Source organism: Urocampus carinirostris, chromosome 7, assembly GCF_059441175.1.
Source record: "Urocampus carinirostris isolate Australia breed hairy pipefish chromosome 7, RoL_Ucar_1.0, whole genome shotgun sequence".
Lineage (NCBI taxonomy): Eukaryota > Metazoa > Chordata > Actinopteri > Syngnathiformes > Syngnathidae > Urocampus > Urocampus carinirostris.
Genome location: NC_142355.1, coordinates 26,861,026 through 26,879,527, shown reverse-complemented (window position 1 = coordinate 26,879,527; position 18,502 = coordinate 26,861,026). Strand labels below are relative to the sequence as shown.

Genomic DNA, 18,502 nt, shown 5'->3' with positions numbered 1-18,502 from the left:
GTTCCCAGTTCTGAGTGTAAGGAGTCCAAACCAGAAAAATTAGACAACTGGGTGCTATGCGTACTTCTCGTTTCTGAGGTTTAGGAATCAAAAACTAGAAAATTGATACCACCAGGTGCCATGCGTACGGTTTTGAGGTTCAGAGTCCAGAACTGGAAAAATGAGGCCACCAGACACTGTGTGAGGTTCAGGGTTTGACTTACCATAGTTTGCCCTGGTCTACAACCAAACACTACTTGAAACGGATTGATACAGAATCAATTCTCAACGGGAATGGCTGACCTGACAAACTTTTGACCGCACCATGTTCTGAACAGTTGTTTTTCTCTCCCAACAGATTAAAGAAAAAGAAACACAATACAAAGTTGGACATCCAATAAAGAGAAGAGAGAAGGGAATATCGTTATTTTCTGGTAAGTCGGAACTCTTTTGACTCTGGCCGACTTTGACATTTTCCAGCACTGAAAGTTCTTTTGAGCGCTGTTTCCCCTCCCACTGCATGCGAACAAATGTCACCCTGTGCTACATATCTGGTAAAGGTCTGCCTCTAGGTTTTAACAGCCTCTGCCACGTTCCCGCCAGGAAGACATTTCATTAAATATTAGCCCACTCAGCAGAGCTAATAGGCTTGCAAACAGTGACGGTACCTTCTCTTTTGTTCTCGTCCTGAACGGAAAGGTCAAAGCTCGCCCGACTGGCGTTGGTCCACCGGCAGCACGGTTTTGTGTTGGCCTAGCTCATTTGGAAGCACAAGAGTTGGACTGCCTCTTTGATTGCTATTGTTGCCATGGTGATGCACCCTCTTATCGTTGCCCACCCTGTGACAGTGGGCAGCGATGCGAAGAAATTCAAAATAGCTCTTGGAGTTTAAATTGGGCGTGATGTGGACTAGTGTTCTGTGTTACTGAGATCATGCTTAGTGATGCTGATATGATGCCAGGGACAAAATGGTGGGGAACTGAAACAATCATGTGTTTTATTCCTGGTCTTAAACAACAAAATGTTTTTGGTTTTCCTGGTGAAAAAAATGAATGTAATCTTAATACAATTTAGATTTGGTGATTAGGTAATATTAACTGAGGATGATCTGTGGTATTTGAGAATTAATACCAACATGAACAAGGAAAGTACCAACTTTATGACTACAACCACAAAAATCAAGGAAGCCATACTCAAAATCCTAGGCCAGTTTACACGCACTACCTTGTAAATATTGCCTATCATAGTATTCTTTATCTATTTTTTTCTTTGAAAGTTTTTTACATGTTTTTTATGGAGTGTCATGACAAATCTAATGAGCAGTGTAGTTTAATGTAGGTTGTAATCAATGACAATAAAGACAAATACATTTAATAGCCGTGGAGTCTGAAGAAATAAAAAATTAAATTTGCAGTAAAGCAGTAAAATGACTCTTTTGTAAAGGATCCATTTGAGCTCTTCTCAAAGCTTCAAGTGTGTCTGGGATTCTACAGGATGTCGAGCTAATGCATTACGAGAGGCGTTGATACAGTTTGTGATAGGTGTCCTCGACTCAGTCGAGTGTGAAGGAATGGATCGGACCTCAGCCTCGGGAACGAGTCCCGAAGGCTTGCACGTACAGCTGAGGACAGAGGTAAAACCTTGTGACGGTTACGAGTTCATCTGTCACCACCTTTGTACTCACTCTTTGCCTCACTCTGTTTAAACAACTCTGCACCTGGTTCAAATCTTTTGCACAGTCAGGATTTCTCTGTGCTCAGGATGCAAGTGTTGGGAAGTCATGTACAGTAATATTGCTAATTAAAGAAAAACTTAGTATTGTTTAAACAAGTCCTTGTGTCTACTGAAGAACCCATTGTAAGTCTGTTGGCAAAAGGACTAAAGTCCCTTGTGTGTTAATTACTGTCAGGATTCAGTTCTCAGGTGGTTTGCTTTAAGGTTTCAGTGGTTTCAGTTGACAACCATGGTTTCTGTTTATTTTCTTCTTCCAATTTAAAACACTTCATCCAAATAGTTGTAGTCCTCATCAATAATGGAACTAAGGGGTCAAATCAAGTGTATAATGGAAGTGAAGCTGGTTCTTGGTCATGCATCTGTTCATTGCAACTACTTAGGGATTGTCTCGCCAGCAGGAGACCCCAAAAATGACCCAGGACACGCTAAAGAGACTATGTTGGATGATGTGGCAGGCAATTTCAGTTCTCTACTTTGAAGGCTGCAGAGGTTGAAATCATCTACATCTTATCCATTTTTAGCTTTTTTCCCAGTTGCCCTAATGCAAGTTTTAGATCAGTGAAATATGTAATTCTTTCTTAGACAAATTTCAGTCTGGTTTTAGGATTAAGGCCTATGGATACCCTTTTAAAATGCATTTCAGATATTAATTGATGGATGGTAGAGAATTTCATACACCTCAACCAGGACAAAATGGAGGTCTTAGCTGGCCCTGAAAGGGGGATCATCCATCCATCCATTATCTGCACCGCTTATCCTCAGTGGGGTCGCGGGGGTGCTGGAGCCCATCCCAGTCATCTTCGGGCAGTGGGCAGGGGACTCCCTGAACTGGTTGCCAGCCAGTCGCAGGGCACACATAGACAGACAACTCACTCGCTCATTCACACCTAGGGACAATTTGGACTGGTCAGTTAAACTGAAATGCATGTTTTTGGAATGTGGGAGGAAACCGGGGTGCCCGGAGGAAACCCACGCAAGCACGGGGAGAACATACAAACTCCGCACAAGAAGTCTGGTAGCTGGATTTGAACCCATGACCTCAGAACTGCGCTAACCACTGTTCCGCTGTGCTGCAAGGGGGATCATATTACACCAATTTTAAAATCGCTGCATTGGCTCCCAAGATACATTTCAAGGTGCTTATCTGTCCGATTTGTTTTTATTTTATCACCCCTTGCGGTCCTGAGGTCCTCTGGCAGAGGTTTGCTGACTGTTTCTAGGGTGATGACCAAAACCTATAGTAAGGCAGCATTCAGCTATTTGGTCATCACTTATGGAAGGTTCAGCAAGCCACCTGATATGTTTAAGAGGAGGCTCAAGACCTACTTTTTTAATATGGCTTTTAAATGATCAATTGATTTATCTTTGGTTTGTTTAAGTTTTTTTTTTTTTTTAAATTCATAGTTTTATATTTCAGTGCTTCCTCGTTTTAGAAGTCCACACTGGTTGGGTGTGGTTCAATGGCTGAATTCCTGAGGCCATCTGCTGCCATCCCTATCGGTGTGGATAACCTTCCCTCATGTCCCTCTCCTCACATGGTTAGTCTGTGCCTTGTCATAATCACATTTGATTTTGATTATTGTTTATTTTGTTTTTATTGTATTTTAACCAATGTGTGTGTGTCCGTCTTACGTGTTTGGGTTTGTTTGGGGGGATAAAAGAGTGGAATATATTGTCTTATTGTCAGGGTTGGGTAGGGTTACTTTAACTGGATTACTTTCAATTACTTTTGGATTACTCCAATACCAAATATGCTAATAAAAGACAAAATAAACTAAATATGAATAAACTTATGACTCACAACACGTGGTAAGCTTTCTCTCCTGGCTTTGATCTCTTTGATCTCCGGCAAAACTAACATAAAATGCAACAGAAACAAAATGAAAATAAATCCAAACACCTTGCCAAAATCATTTTTGCCGTTCCATGTATTCTGTTACTCCCCAAGCCTGCACAAAATTTTGTAATTTTATTCATATTTAGTTTATTTTGTCTTTCATTAGCATATTTGGTATTGGAGGAATCCAAAAGTAATTGAAAGTAATCAAGTTAAAGTAACCCTACTCAACCCTGCTTATTGTTCCAGTTCTTGGCCATTATTAATGTGTTCATTGGAATTACCTTGGGAATAGGGCCCCTGCTTCTCTATACTGAGGACGCTCAAGTAGCTGATCTGGATACTTCACTGGAAAGGTGTTTTGGGCATGCCCCTCTGGCAGGAAACGATGAGGACAACCCAGGACATGCTGGAAAAACTATACCTCTTGACTGGGCTGGGAACGCTTCGGGAGCTCATTGGTGACTAAGGATTAAGATCTGCTTTCAATGGCCAGACTATCGTTTGCCTCTAAAACATTATCCGAAGCAATTATTTCCTAAGTATAATCACAGAGGAACAACAATATTTTGTTAGAAATGAGATTCATGTTGGTGAGCAGGTGGATTCTGGCAGGGAGCCTCCAGGTGGCTGCCAACATATCGCCTGTCCGTCTCTCTGATTCAAAGCCCAACATTCGCGCTGACGCTCTTCTCCGGTCTGTTGTGTTTTGAAAAACGTCAGTAAACACCGTTAAGGCGATACGAAAAGCAGCCGAGTGACACCGACGAGGTCGACGCGACCCCTTGGCTCTTCTACTTGTCGGGCTTCCACTTCGAGTGTGGCAAGTGAAGGTCACGCTTCGTGCACATCTTGCTCACAGTCACATTGCCCGGGAGAGCTGCAAACTATACTTTTATTAACTGAGCCTGCATTTTTATCGTTTCTTTAACCTCTCTTTAACAGAGCAACCTTCCCCAAGCCTTTCTTTCTCCTCCTTTACTCGATCTCAGTCTCATTTTCTGGTCAAGACAAATAGTTTCCATTTTATATTCTCGTGTTTTGGTCATCATCTCGTCCAGAAATCTATAGCTTCATAGTACTTTCAGATGTTTTTATGTTATGTTTTATGTGATCATCTTGCCCATTTTAAGGATTATGTTTCCTTAATATTGTTTTGGGGCGAAATGTAACAATGTTAAGTATGGAGTAAAATTACCAGCGTTAATAACACTCTGTAGATTAGGACCGTATGTTTGATGTGGTGTCAAAATCTAAGTCTTAGTGTTTAAGTGTAATGGTAGTCTGTGCAGTCCTTTGAGTCTTTGATTTAGGGCTATACAAATAAACATGGCTTTTCTTGACTCGTTAATTTCACACTGGTTATTTTACTCTGGATAATATTTGCTTTTTTTTGAATACTTGAATGATTAAAAAAACAACACTCAAATAAAACACAATGGAGTGATGGATGGATTGATGGTTGGATGGATGAACAGGTGGATGTTTGGGTTCCATAAATGGATAATGATGCAATAATTGAGGGATGCATAGAGTCAATAATCGATGGATGGATGGATGAATGAAGGAAGGCAGTGGTTGAAATAATGATTAATGGCTGGATGCAACTATGGATGGATGGCATTGATGGAGGGGATTGATCATTACTTGGAATGATGATAAGATGGATGATAGGGGCGGTAGTAGCTCAGAAGGTAGAGCGCTCGTCTTGGGATCAAGGGATCCCAGTTCGAATCCCGGCTTGTCCGTGTTACATGTCGAAGTGTCCTTGGGTAAGACACTGAACCCCTAATACCCCCAATAAGCAGGTTAGCGTCTTTCATGGCTGCAATACAAGGCCGCTATTGGGAAATGTGGAGCACATTGTAAAGCGCTTTGGGAAGTCATTGACTTAAAAAGCGCTATATAAATGCAAATTATTTCATTTCATTTCATGAATGGATGCTAGTTGGATTGATAGAATAAAAAGGCATGGATGAACACAAACATGCATGGATAAAGTAATGACAGACATATTTAGGGACAGGACACGCCCTTCCATCATGGAATCAGGTTTCAAAAGGCTCTGCACCATAACGGTGTTAATTAATTAAAAAATACTCATTATGCAACCTACCCATCACCTCCACCAATGCGATAATGAAGTGAAACACTACTGAGACTCATCCTCTCATCTACTCAAAATTCGTATTAAATGAATTACATAATTACATACTGTTACATCTTTTCATAACTATTAGATTACTATTACATAATTACTGTACATACTAGAAAAAGGACAGAATAACATTATCATTATCCCATCTTGCGCTACTTGATGTTATTATCAGACCCTTTCCCCCAAAATTTTACAAGTTACATCTTCTGAAATAGTCGAGCTAGACTCGGACATGGTGGTTATTTAAATTGCTATACTTGTATCTGTAATTCTAGCACGAATGAATGGCTTACAATAAAAAACCCTCGCTTTGCTTTACAATTCACAAGCCGTCTAAGCTGTTTACTCACCAACTCGATGGGCGCTTGCCCGAGCCTCGCTTATTTGTTCGGTTTTGCATATGCAAAACAGGACTTGTCAAATAAAGCGGCGATAGTTCAAGTTGAGGCGAACGCAATCAAAGCTCATTCAGACTCTGCTGAAAACGAGTTCTCATTTTGCCGCCATTCACACGTGTGTGCGGATCACATGACCCGCTTGGGGATTGATTGACGGCTTGAGGAACGGCAGCCATGTTTACCTCTATGGAGCTTGTTCACCACGTGCATAACTAATTTGATTCTATTTATAATAATAAAGCTTTTATATGGGGTCCCATTTGCATCACGCTATTCAAATACCCCCTTTCTCCACCTCTTTCTCTTTGCTTGATGGAAAGGAACTGAAGGTGCACTACTAAACTGAAACGTATCCATGGAGTTTATTTGTTTTGAGGCTTTCTTGTTAGTTTTTTGAGAAAAGGCTGAAGTGGAAGTTTCCTTAACACTCGTTTGCACACTATGTGTCAGGACCAGAACGGAGAGAGGACCCACTTGCGTTACGTTTCTCTCAAATTTATTGGGAAGAAAGGAAAGGATTGCACCCACGATCCGGCGATCGAGAGTCGCAGGAAGCAGGTCGCTCTGAACGCGGAAGTGGGACTTCCGTGGCGAACGATGGTGGTGTCGCGAACTGAAAAAAAAATGGGTCAGTGGCCGGGACAGGAGAGCAAAAAAACGTGGTCGGGATCAGCAACGAGTCGAAAGCCAGGAGAGGAGAGTAGAAGTGGTCAGGTTCAAAATACGGGTCGAAGCTGGGGAACAGACGGGAGCAAAAACAGGAGTGAGTCAGGGTCGAAAAAAGCTTGCCTAGAGTAAACTAAGGTACACAGACGGACTGACAACAGGTGACAGATAGACGTGGGTTTAAATAGTGACAGGGAGCCAATCAGAGTCCGAGGCAGTTGGCACCAAAAGAGCGCGCACAGCTGATTCACATCAGTAATCATTACACTAAGATCTATTTGGTATTAATTATATTCACAAAATAATTCTAAATCTTATGTAATGTACTACTTTATATTCTAAATGCCACTATAAAAAAAACACAAAATTTAGGCGAATCGTACCTCTATTCCCGTTTTTGGCCATTTTATTTTATTTGTAAAAAAATCATTAAAAAAAATAAGTTGGATATGTATTTTTAGATTAGAAGCAACAATTTTTATCTACTTGTATATTTGTACAAACAATGAAAATAATAAGTAAAACATGCAGTCTGTATTTGATAAATGATATAGCTGTTTGCATGAATTTGCCGTCACCTGACTGTCTTGATTACTCATTAGCATCACCTGTGCCCGCTCATTTGGCGCCAGCCACTGCGGGCTACCTCATTGGTTCGCCGTCCCTTTTTAAACCCAGTCCTGTCACTCTCCGGTTGTAAGTCCGTCAGCGAACCTCTGTTGTTACAATGCAAGCATTTTGACTCTGACTCCAGTCGGTCCCGCTTTTTGCACCCGTTTTCTACCCGTCCATTCCTGATTTCCCCGTCTGTCTCCGGCTACGACCTGTTTTTGATCCCGACCATGTTTTGCTCTCCCGGCTTACGACCTGTTTTCGACCCATACGACGTCTGCTCTCCCGTCCCGGCTTACGACCCGTATTTTGATCCCGACCATGTTTTTGCTCTTCTGTCCCCGCTATCGACCTGTTTTTCCCATCCTCAACACCACAATTTTCTGCATTCGGAACTCGTTCCAATTCTGTGCGCGGCTTTCTTCCCGCTTCCAGCGAGCACTGGATCACGGGCACTGCTTTTCCCCTCTATCTCAATAAACTTGTGAGTAAACGTTACGCGATTGGGTCTACCCTTTGTGCTGGTGGTGACACTGACAGGAGGTTGGGAACTTTTTGTTCACTGGTTGTTTTACTGACCCCTGCAGGTCCGATGAAGACATTAGTGTTGTAAATATCTATAACGATGTGGATGATTTTTTTTCTCTTCAGTCAGTTTTGTTATGGGTTCCTTAAGTATCTTTTTTTATTCATCCGGGTACGCTGAATTTTACCAAATTGAATATTCCTACTTAAAATAATAATTTTGGAAATCAGTGAAACAAATTTGTTCAATGATCATCGAACGCTTGCAATGAAATATGCCCATAATGCCAGGATTGATGTATTTTGGTCATTATTGAACACGTAAAATGAACTATGCTTATAATGCCGGGGTTGTTTTATTTTGATCGTTATTGAACAGGGTGGTTCTATTTGTGATCACTCTTGGCATCATTGCTGTTCCTTGATTTTAACACTATTTAGGGTCGATCTACTTAATGTAATGGTTCAATCTTTGGTTAATACAAAATTCAGTACAGACGCTTCCCGACCTACGAACAAATTAGGTTCCAGCAATCGTTCTTAAGTTGAATTTGTTAGTAAGTTGGTTCGGTGCTATATTTTGGATGGAATGTATGTTTGAAGTTTATATAAGTATGTTTAAGGCTGTATTGTTTTGTACTAAAAAAATAACATTTAATAAAATAATATGCTCTATAAAGATAAATAAAGTGAGGTTTTACTTACTTTTGACAATTGGGCATCAAGAGGTCCTCCTCTATGATAAAAAATGGCTAAAAAAAAGCATTCTGACCATTTTCTCAACCGCATCAAGCTTTCTTATTCCACTTTCATTTGAAAAGAAACGGCTCACCTCTTCTTTACATTTTACACCAATCATATTGAATGAATGCACAAGATATTAAACAATAAAAATGTCAAAGTTCTTAGCGCGCTAGGGATACAGTACACGTTACTACATACGAACCCGGAAGTAGAAGCCGGATTTCTTCTTCGGGGTGGATGCTGAGTGAGCTCTCACAGCGCCCCACGCTGGTAGCGGTGGAAAGAAGCACTACAATAATACTCGGAAAAAGGTGCACGCAATACAAAATTTTAGCAATCTCCGGATATTTTTCAACAACCCGTAAAAAATGTTCGTATCTACCGTTCTGCGTAAGTCGAATGTTGTTAAGTAGGGGAGCGTGTATGTAACCAAATTACAGAAAATATAAAGTGTGGTATACATATTTTATTTATTTGGACAGTTCACCTCAGTTTTACAATTTTTACAAATGTCGCCTTTTGATTTTTTGATTTTAATTTATTTTCCTCACACTTTGAAAAGGTGCCGTTGTTTGAGTCCCTGGGACTGCAAAATTGGATGGTGCGCTCCTTTTGAAACGCTTCCGAGGCAAAATGATTTATATCCACCTGCAACATCTCTATGGAGCTTGCTTGAGGATGGGGAGGGGTATGACCGAGAGGCAGGCGGGGGCAGGGGTTGACAATATAGGCTTTCTTTCTGTTTTAATGGATTGCGCCGACATTCACGCACGTTGTTTTGTGCTCTGCCCATCAGTCAACTGCTACACGTTGGGAAGAAGAGGGTGGAGAAAAGGAGGGGGTGTTGATGTCAGTGAAGCAGGGGTCTCTTGTGGCCCCCGTCATTGGAAAATAAAATGTTGTGAATTATTTTTTTAAATATCGTTTTGATCTTTTTTTATGGGGGGTCGGATGTTCTTGTAAATTTTTCAGTTGTGTGTTGGAAGATTTTTGTTTTAGTTTAGCTTTTTTGGTCGTATTTTTGGTTATTTTGTCTTTTTTGGATTGTTTTTTGGTGTCATTGTTCAGTGTTTTTTCGTACCTTAGTACTTTTGAGTAATTTGATGCCCTGTCTTACAAAAAATGTTTTGAAATATTTCTTTAATGTTTTTTCGGTTGACTTTTTTGGGTAGTTCTGTTCATTTTTTATTTTTTGGTGGGGGACAGGGGGCGGCGATTGGTTTGGCTGTTCAGTCATTTTTCTGTATATTTTTTTGTATATTTTTGTGGTAGGTTTACTTTTTTTGGGGGAGGTCACTTTTTAGTGTTTTTGTTTTTTAATCTACTCAATCATTGAATTTCATTTGTGGTTTATGATAACAATGAAATGTCCCCTTTTTAAAAAAAAATACTTTTCCTATACTTCTATATACTTTTCAGCACTTTTTCACACTTTACTAGCTTTTGTACTTTTCCCATAGTTTTTTATATGCTTTCATTTTTTTTATACTTAATCTTTAAATTTAAGTTTTTTTTTAATTGTTCTTTTTTTTCTTTCAGGTAATTTTTCAGGTGTTTTTTGGGGGGTTTATTTTGTTTCTCTCTTCAGTAGTGTTTGGGTCATTTTTAAGATTCTCATTTTTAAGGTTTTTTTTTTTTTATCATTTTTCAGTCATTTTGTGGTTGTGTTTTGGGTTCTCCTTTTCTTAATTCCAGGAGCAAAGAGTAGGCAGGAAAAGACATAATGGTTCATGTTCACTGTTCCATCTATGTGTAGAAAATGAAGGGTTTAAGAACTGTTCACACAGACAACTGAACTGAATAAAACTAATTATATTTGTCTATATGTAGTCTTTTCAGCTGTTTATATCTCCTGTGTATCATTGTTTATTTATTTTTTCATCCCTAATTGGTTGATTTCTTTATTTTTTTATATTTATTTTTTTAAGCTAATTTTATTTAGAAAAAGAAAGATATTTGAACATTTTGGAATTCATCAAACATTTCTTGTGAAAAACCTGATGCGGCTGAGTCTCACCCAGACTCCAGGCATAAATATGTCTCACCTTTTGGAGAAAATTACCGTTTTGAAATCAAAGCAGGTTACCTATGTGAATTGTGTAGATCTAAGGAGAAAATGTGTTGAGGGGCGTAAGGGGATTACAAAACCTGTTCATTTTTTATACGTGATGGTTAGAAAGACTAGATGTATCTCTGGGGATAATCCTAGCCTTTAGTTTAACTTGCCTTCAAGCGAGCAATTTGAGATTTAATTCACCCAAGAATATAAACATATGTACAGGAACTTATCTCCTCCAAACTCTTCTCACCTTTCAAACCCCTGCATTAAAGACTCTCCAGGTGACAGTTCCCGGTCACATCTCCAACGCTTCACTCCTGCAAATGAGACCCCCCTAGTTCCATACTTCTACTTTCCTCTTATATTACAGAACGGGGCTCTCATTGTCCCGTCTGGATTATTCTGTCATTTGCACAAAAAGAGACAAAGTGGAACCAGGGACGGCCAGTAATGAGCAAACTTCTCTTGCAGCTTCAAATGTAAAAGCTGCCCCGGTGCGGGGAAAGCTTTGGGAAGACAATGGGCTGGGGTTTTTGAGAAGCCTCTTTGATTGAGTGGGGGGAAGTAGGGCGGGGGGCGAGGCTCTCCTTTGCCTCGAGCTTTCAGAGACACAGGTGGAGTGGAAGGAGCCTATATTGTGTGGGCACCCTGAGAACACGTCGCTCAATAACACTAGACCTTGCTCCACCTGCCCGGGATTTTCTCACCGGTGTTTTCCCACCGAACAATTTCAACAGGCTAATTCCAATTTTGTTTTTTAATTTATTCTGTGGGTTTGATTACATTGAAGTACTTTAACAATGAAATGCTTCATCAATAACTACCAAGGGAAATATCTCTATATTGAAAATTATGTTTATTATATTCAATATTATAAAAAAAAAAAATCAGAATTCAAGCCATTCAAATTAAAAAAAAAATATTATTCCTTTTTAAATAATTCTAAACTTTTTTTTACTTATTTTTGACGGACTTCACAGATCGACCATTTCTACATTTTATTCAGTTTTTTTGGAATACTTTTTAACTGTTAAGTCAACAAATAGTTTCAAATTGTTTCAAATTATGAATATAGTTTTTGCTGAATAGTTTTTAATTATTTTTTCTTTATTTTCCTTCTTATATTGTGTTATTGATAAAGGTTTGAGAATAGTTTTTTTCATCTTCATTTCTATTTGTTTTGAGTTTTTAAACATGAACACAATTAATTTATTAGATTTTATATTATCTTTTATCATTTAGTATTTCTTGTAGTATGGTGGTATGTTTTCTAATGCTAAATGTATTTTTATTCTTGGTTTTATTTGTTCTTTTGACAGAGTTGTTCAGTTAGTTTTTGCTATTAATTCTTTTCTTTATTTAAATTGTATTTTTTTATTGTCTTTGGATTTCTTGGTTGTGATAGGAATGAGTGAAGAGGTGTTGTAAAAGGATAGTGGGATGTTTAGACACGTTCTAAGGGATGGGCAGGGCACCCGTATGATGCGGAAGGGGTAAACCAGTGAAAGCTGTCGGGCCCTGCTGTTGAACAGAAGAGTGTGTTGTGTCACCCTGACCCGAGTGACATGGCCGCTTTCTTGTGTCCCGTTTCATCTGGAAGGACGAAAGCATGACCAACTTGGGTGCCGAGGTGCTTAACTTGTTTGGGTGTTTGGGCATTTATGTTGGCCATGGTCCCCCCAAAAAATGTGTGTGTTTTTTTGCTACGTTTTCCCTTTTTTTTTCTATTGTGCTAACAAATATGACCAGGGTAGATATATAGATAGATCTTTGGATTTCTTGGTAAACATTGTTTTTAGTTTTTCTGACGTCACCCAATCATTTTCTTTATCAAATCATATTTGTATGTGTTTTCCTTCATCAGAATGTAGTGTGTATTTATTTGTTTATTCAAAATCGTATAATTATATTTACTAATTTAATTTTTTTTGCCAGTTTTCTATTGTTTTCCTTTTTTATTTTAAGGAGTTTTGTTGTAACATTTCTTTATTATATCACATTTTGAACATATTTTTATTAAACGTTTCTGGTAGTTTTAGTATATTTTGATTGTCAATGTTTTACTCATATATATACATACATATCTTTTTTTGACACTGATACATTTATCGTTCGATACACTCAAAATAAGGAAAGAAGATAGCAACGGAATTGAACCTGGAACGAGAACAGGAGAGAAAGCTCAAACCACAGATAAGAAATTCCAACCTGCTCTAAAAGCCCTTTCTTTTTATCAAATCTATATATATATATATTGGTAATCTGTTTGAGCTCTTTGTATTTTTTGGGTGAGCAATTTTGTTTTCCTCACTTCAGCCTAGCATTTTCTCACAGTCCAGCTTCACATATCATCCAAATGACTCGTGGCCTCTTCCACCCATGTGGAAGCGATTGTTCCAATGCGTTTCCCCGTATCTGATGCTGTCGGCAGTTTTTCAGCACACACAAAGCGGCTCGTATCAGCGGTTTTTTTTTCCAAACGGGCCCGGGAGCTGAGCGTTTGCTGGAAACACCCTGTTGTTTGGCATTAATTGTTAACCAGGGGGAGGCGGCCACCCCCGCGGGAGCTCATTTGCGACCAAAAACATCTCCGGACCTCTCATCGACTGTTTCGCTTCCGCCTGCTAAGCTCAGAGCAAACTCAACATATTGGAAGAACCTCCGCTACTTGATTAAGACTTCCGTTCAGGGCTCACTAGCAAAGTCGGACCGGTAATCACACTTCTTTTGTCGGAGGCTTTACGTACAGTTTCTCTTAATGGTTACCACGGAGATGACAAAATTAGTTTGAGCCTCTTGTGTATTTTTTTCCTCCATTTCCCAGGCTCTGGCCTACTAGCATCTGAGTAGATGGTGAGCACCTGTGTTTGAACATGGGCAATATGGTTTGCATTTTCCTCTTTTAAAGGCCTGCTGAGTACCACAATTACCAGTAAGTGCCACAGTCCACTTATGCTCTACTTGTCTCAGGTCCCCCCCCCGATCAACAAACAGTAACATTCACAATGCATTGAAAGGCATCCATCCACAATATAGTTTTCTGTGTCTACTGCTTAGGAAAGAGAAATAATGTATTCAAAAGTAGAATTATTGAGTGTTTTTCACTGATTCATTTTCTATTCACATTAAGGGAAGATTCAAAGGAGATTATACCCCAAATCTTTACAACATGATTGTATATATGCCCAGTAAATGTCACCGTATTGTGTATCGCGACTTAAAAACGACTGCTTAAGGAAGAATACAAAATACGGCGTCACAAAGAGACCAAAAAGCACAATTTTGACTGTTGAGTCGGTTGTCTTTGTTTTGGATTGAACCAAGCCCAAGTAAAAGTGCCCAGCTGCCTATTTCTGCACTGCTTTGTTTTTTAAACCATAATAGCAAAATATTTAGATTTTTATGTATTTATTTATTTGAGAGAGAGCCATACTAGACACAATCAAACTTTTCAGTGCATTTTATTTCACTGTGTGACTTTAGATGATTTGATACATTTATTAAATAAGAATAATGGCAGAAACTGTGTGCCATATCAACAAATATACCACTTTAAACTTCGATTCGACCTTCATTTTTTTTCTTAAATAATGGCTTCAAAACAAGGGGCAGGCAGAGTTCTTTTGTAAAAATGTTTCAAAATACTGCAAATGAGGATACTGACGTATTTACCCTCAGTGCAGACGGTGCTGGGCAGAGAGAAGTGTGCTGTGTGCATAGCTACAATCAAATTGCTTTGTGTGTTTTGCTAACGTTTCTGGCTGTTTACAGTTTTTCTTTGGGTTATTATCATAAAGTGTCTCAACAGTGAATATATATTATTTAATAAGCTTCCCTATAAAGGATTCCTCAGCAGCGTACAGCCAAAACTGGGTCAGTTGGTGTGACACCTTGACTGTAAACTGTAGTGGGGAGTATGCTATTTATATATCCATATAACCATTCATAATATTAGAGCTATATCAACTATGCCTACACTAGACTTGACTCTGCTCATGTTATAATTGGAGCGCTTTACATGAGATTTGCATAAACATAATTTCCTCTCTGAGCCCTATGTACTCATGGAAAGAGCCATATATGGGTCGCAAGCCATAGGTTCCTGACCTCTGCGATAGTTTGTCGATTCCCGAACTTTTGATAAAGCGGGCCGGATTTGTTAAGCTGAAAATGTGTGAGGGCTGACTATTTACCCTGGCATTCTTTGTACAGCCTTTAATGGATTCACCCTCCGTTGAAGGTTTGCAGTTCTTGGCGATTAGTGTCGCGCCTTTTTAGCATTTTAATTTGACTCGTGAGGTCTCGGGAAAAGCGCTGCTGAGCCAACAAACAGCTTCCACTTGCTTCACCTTTTCACAGCGTTATTTTCCAGTTAGCTTTTTTGTTGTCCGCATGTTTCTTCTGAAAGTGCCTCTTGATATTATATTATTTGACAACCGCTACGACTCAAATTAGGGAGATGCAGTTGTTTCGGGTTTTGGTGAAAAAATACTCAAATTTCCACGTGTCCTGTAGGCAGTCAACTTTCCTTTTTTATTTACAGTCGCAACGTCGGAAATGGGGTGGGCTAAAATTCTGGCAGAAAGCCAAGGGCAAGGTGGTAAAATGGTTATTGTTTTTCTTTTGTACAAACTCATTTAATACCTGGTCAACATTAGTAGCGGGCCACATATTATTAATTTTATGACAGGGCAGGAATAACCAGCCTCTGTCGTATTTTATTTTTGTACTTGTGAGAACTAAAACGTGTCGTTTGATGTTCAGGACCAAACACAATCAACCAATGGTTGATATCTGTCATGTGTGCTGGACTTTTTCAAAGGGAAAAGTCACAAGTACTGATAAAAGTTATAATCTTCAGTCATTTAAGGTTAGGATTATTAGCGATATGAGCCAATGCCCAAGTGTATCAGGGTTCCTTTGCGAATTTAATGACTGGCAATTTGTATTCAATGCAAGGCCTTTTACAAGCCATTGACACTAGACGGCTTTCATATTGCCCACCATTCTGCCTCCGGGGAGGAGAAGTCCTTCTGTTCCGAGGTTCTGAAGCGATTAAATGAAAGCCAAACGCCGTTCGGTTCCACTTTGCTTTAACAGGCCGGGATTTTCGCTTCCGTGCCTTCGCCACGGCCAACCCATGTTTCAATCTGCATGCAACCAAAAGAAGCCGTGGACAATATTGGCCAGGGTGCCGGAGACGGGGAAAAAAAGAATCCTGGAGTGTTTTTGGCTCGCACAGGGTGAACCGGCTTTGTGAGTACTAACAATTCTCAAGAATAAAATAAGAGATGGGCGGACCATAAATTAAACATATTATCTGCCTGATTCTCAAAATGTTGAACACGTGACTCACTAATTGGATAAATTTAGGGGTAAAAAAACAGAATATCTTTTGAACTTTGTGCAAAAAAATGCAAATTATGTACTAATAATCCAAATGAAACAATTCATTTAAACAAGGGTGTCCACCTATATAATAATTTACGACTCGCAGAAACAACGTTGCTCTCGCTTCAGCCTTGTAATCGGAATACTCACCAACACCATGTATGTACGGTTATTCGTTTGTTTCAAGATTTGTAAATCATTCAAAATCCACACTCTGATCCCAGTTGCACTATACCCTGAATAGATGTAGTTAATTATTTCGCTTTGTCGCAGATAAAACCTCTCAAACGCCATATTGACGACAGATGCGAGAAATTCAAGCTTCCACTCCATTTTCTGGAGTTGTACAGTGCAGTTGAAAGGTGGTGGCCCCTGATTCATATGCTAAACGCGGCAATTATTTGCATACCGCTCCCCAATTATAAAAGCTAATGAGAAGATCGTGGCGAGGGAGGCTATGGGACTTTCATTGTGGCACTGAGATGGAGGGGGGGGATTTCTGGGGGTAACGAGAGCCACGGGCAGAGCAGCCCGGTCTGGGTCACATATTCTTTATCCCCTGCAGTGAAAATGTGTAATATTACTGACGCTTTCTGAACATATTATTATACAGTGCCTTGAAAAAGTTTTGTCCCTCCAAAAAAGTTTTGAAATATTGCCATATTTCAGGCTTTAAACTTATAGATTAAAACACTCGAAATATTTGTAAGAATCTGCAACATGTTAGACACAATTGTGAAAAGAAACCAAATGTATTCAACTTTTTCTATTGTGCTAACAAATAATTATTCAAAAGTAGGTGTTCCAAAAATATAAGTATTTGAGTTAACACAATATCCTTTCGCTGTGATCACAGCCACAAGTCTTTTTGGGTACGGCTCTATAAATTTTGCAAAAAACAGAAATATTAGCTCATTCTTACAAAACATCTACAGTTCCTTAAGGTTTAATGGTGATCGTTTATGCACAGATTTTTTCAATTCTTTCTACAAATGCTTTATAGGATTATGGTTTGGATTTTGGCTTGGCTATTCCAACAGATTTATAGTGTTGGTAATAAACCATTCCATTGTAGATTTTGTGTGAATCACCCTGTATTTGGCTCCATCCATCTTTCCATTAACCTTAACAATCTTCCCAGTCCCTGCTGAGGAAAAGCAACCCCAAAGCATGATGCTGCCACCACAATGTCTGACAGAGAGATGATGTTTTCAGGGTTATGTGCAGTGTTACTGTTGCGCCAAACGTAACACTTTCCTTTCAACCTAAAAGTTCATTTTTGCTCTCATCTGACCACACAACCTTGTTCCACATGTTATTTGTGTCTTCCCTGAGGCTTCTTGCAAATGCCAAACGCTCTTTTTTATGGTATTGTTTTAGAAAGCCCTTTCTTCTTGCCACTTTTCCATAATGTATTTTAAGTATGACCAATAGTTGTAATATGCACAGTTTGTCCCACCTCAGCTGTGTGTGCCTGCAGGTCATCTAATGGGATCAGGGGCCATTTGATTGCTTCTCTGATTAGTTTTCTCCTTGTTTGGGCTGAAAGTTTGGAGGGACGGCCAGGTCTTGGTAAGTTTGGAGTAATTTTCACACAGTACTCTTGCCTTAGGGGTAGAGCGCCCGCCCTGAGACTGGTAGGTTGCTGGTTCGAGCCTCACACTTAAAATATTGCTACCTGTTTGGCGCTCGGTATTAGGGGTTGGAATTGGGGGGTTTGGTCACCTAATGACTCCCAACACAGCAGTTGGGTACAATTGGTCCCATGAGAATCTCATTGTAAGAATGTGGATATCAATAAAAAACTGAAAAACTGTAGATATGGCAGAATATTCTACGATCCTGGTTGAACTTCTCCACAACTTTATCTCGGACATGCCAGGTGATGTTTGATGCTATCATAACGCTTCAATGATCAATCTGTTCTGGTGCATTTAAACTGACACACAGATGTACTGTTTGTCATTGAAGTCATTCAGGTTGACATTGGATCATTCAGAAGTCATCAGGGAATTTCTGTAGTCAGTTTAGTCAGTTGGCTGAGCTAGGGGCCCAATATTTTTTCGACACCTACTTTTTATTTATTTTTTCGTTTTAAATATAATATGTTCAAATAATTTGGTTCCACACCATGATTTTGTCTTACATGTTGTCCAGTCATATTTTTAGTTTTTTATCTTTAAGTTTGAAGCCTGAAATATGGAAATATAATAAATTATACACATGAAATCTATAGTTGTAATTTCTTCTCATCATACATTATTTGTTTAATGTCCTATCAGGAGAGACACTCGGGAAACCAATCAGTGAGCTGTAAGCTAGCAGCCTCCGCTCATCTTCGTAATGAGCGCATAACTTCGCAATCATTCACATTCATTATCGCACGCTGGCAAGCTTGA

At 39.3% G+C, this 18,502-nt stretch overlaps 1 protein-coding gene across 9 annotated transcripts in view; it reads left to right on the top strand.

The window, feature by feature from the left end:
• The window catches only part of nrcamb (neuronal cell adhesion molecule b), an 89,394-nt gene that overhangs the window by 10,051 nt on the left and 60,841 nt on the right, over positions 1–18,502 (top strand). For all 9 annotated transcript variants that reach the window (XM_088340392.1, XM_088340396.1, XM_088340391.1 and 6 more), the window contains exon 2: positions 338–413. The gene's annotated coding sequence lies outside the window, so the exon portion shown is untranslated. The remainder of the gene's footprint in view (positions 1–337; positions 414–18,502) is intronic.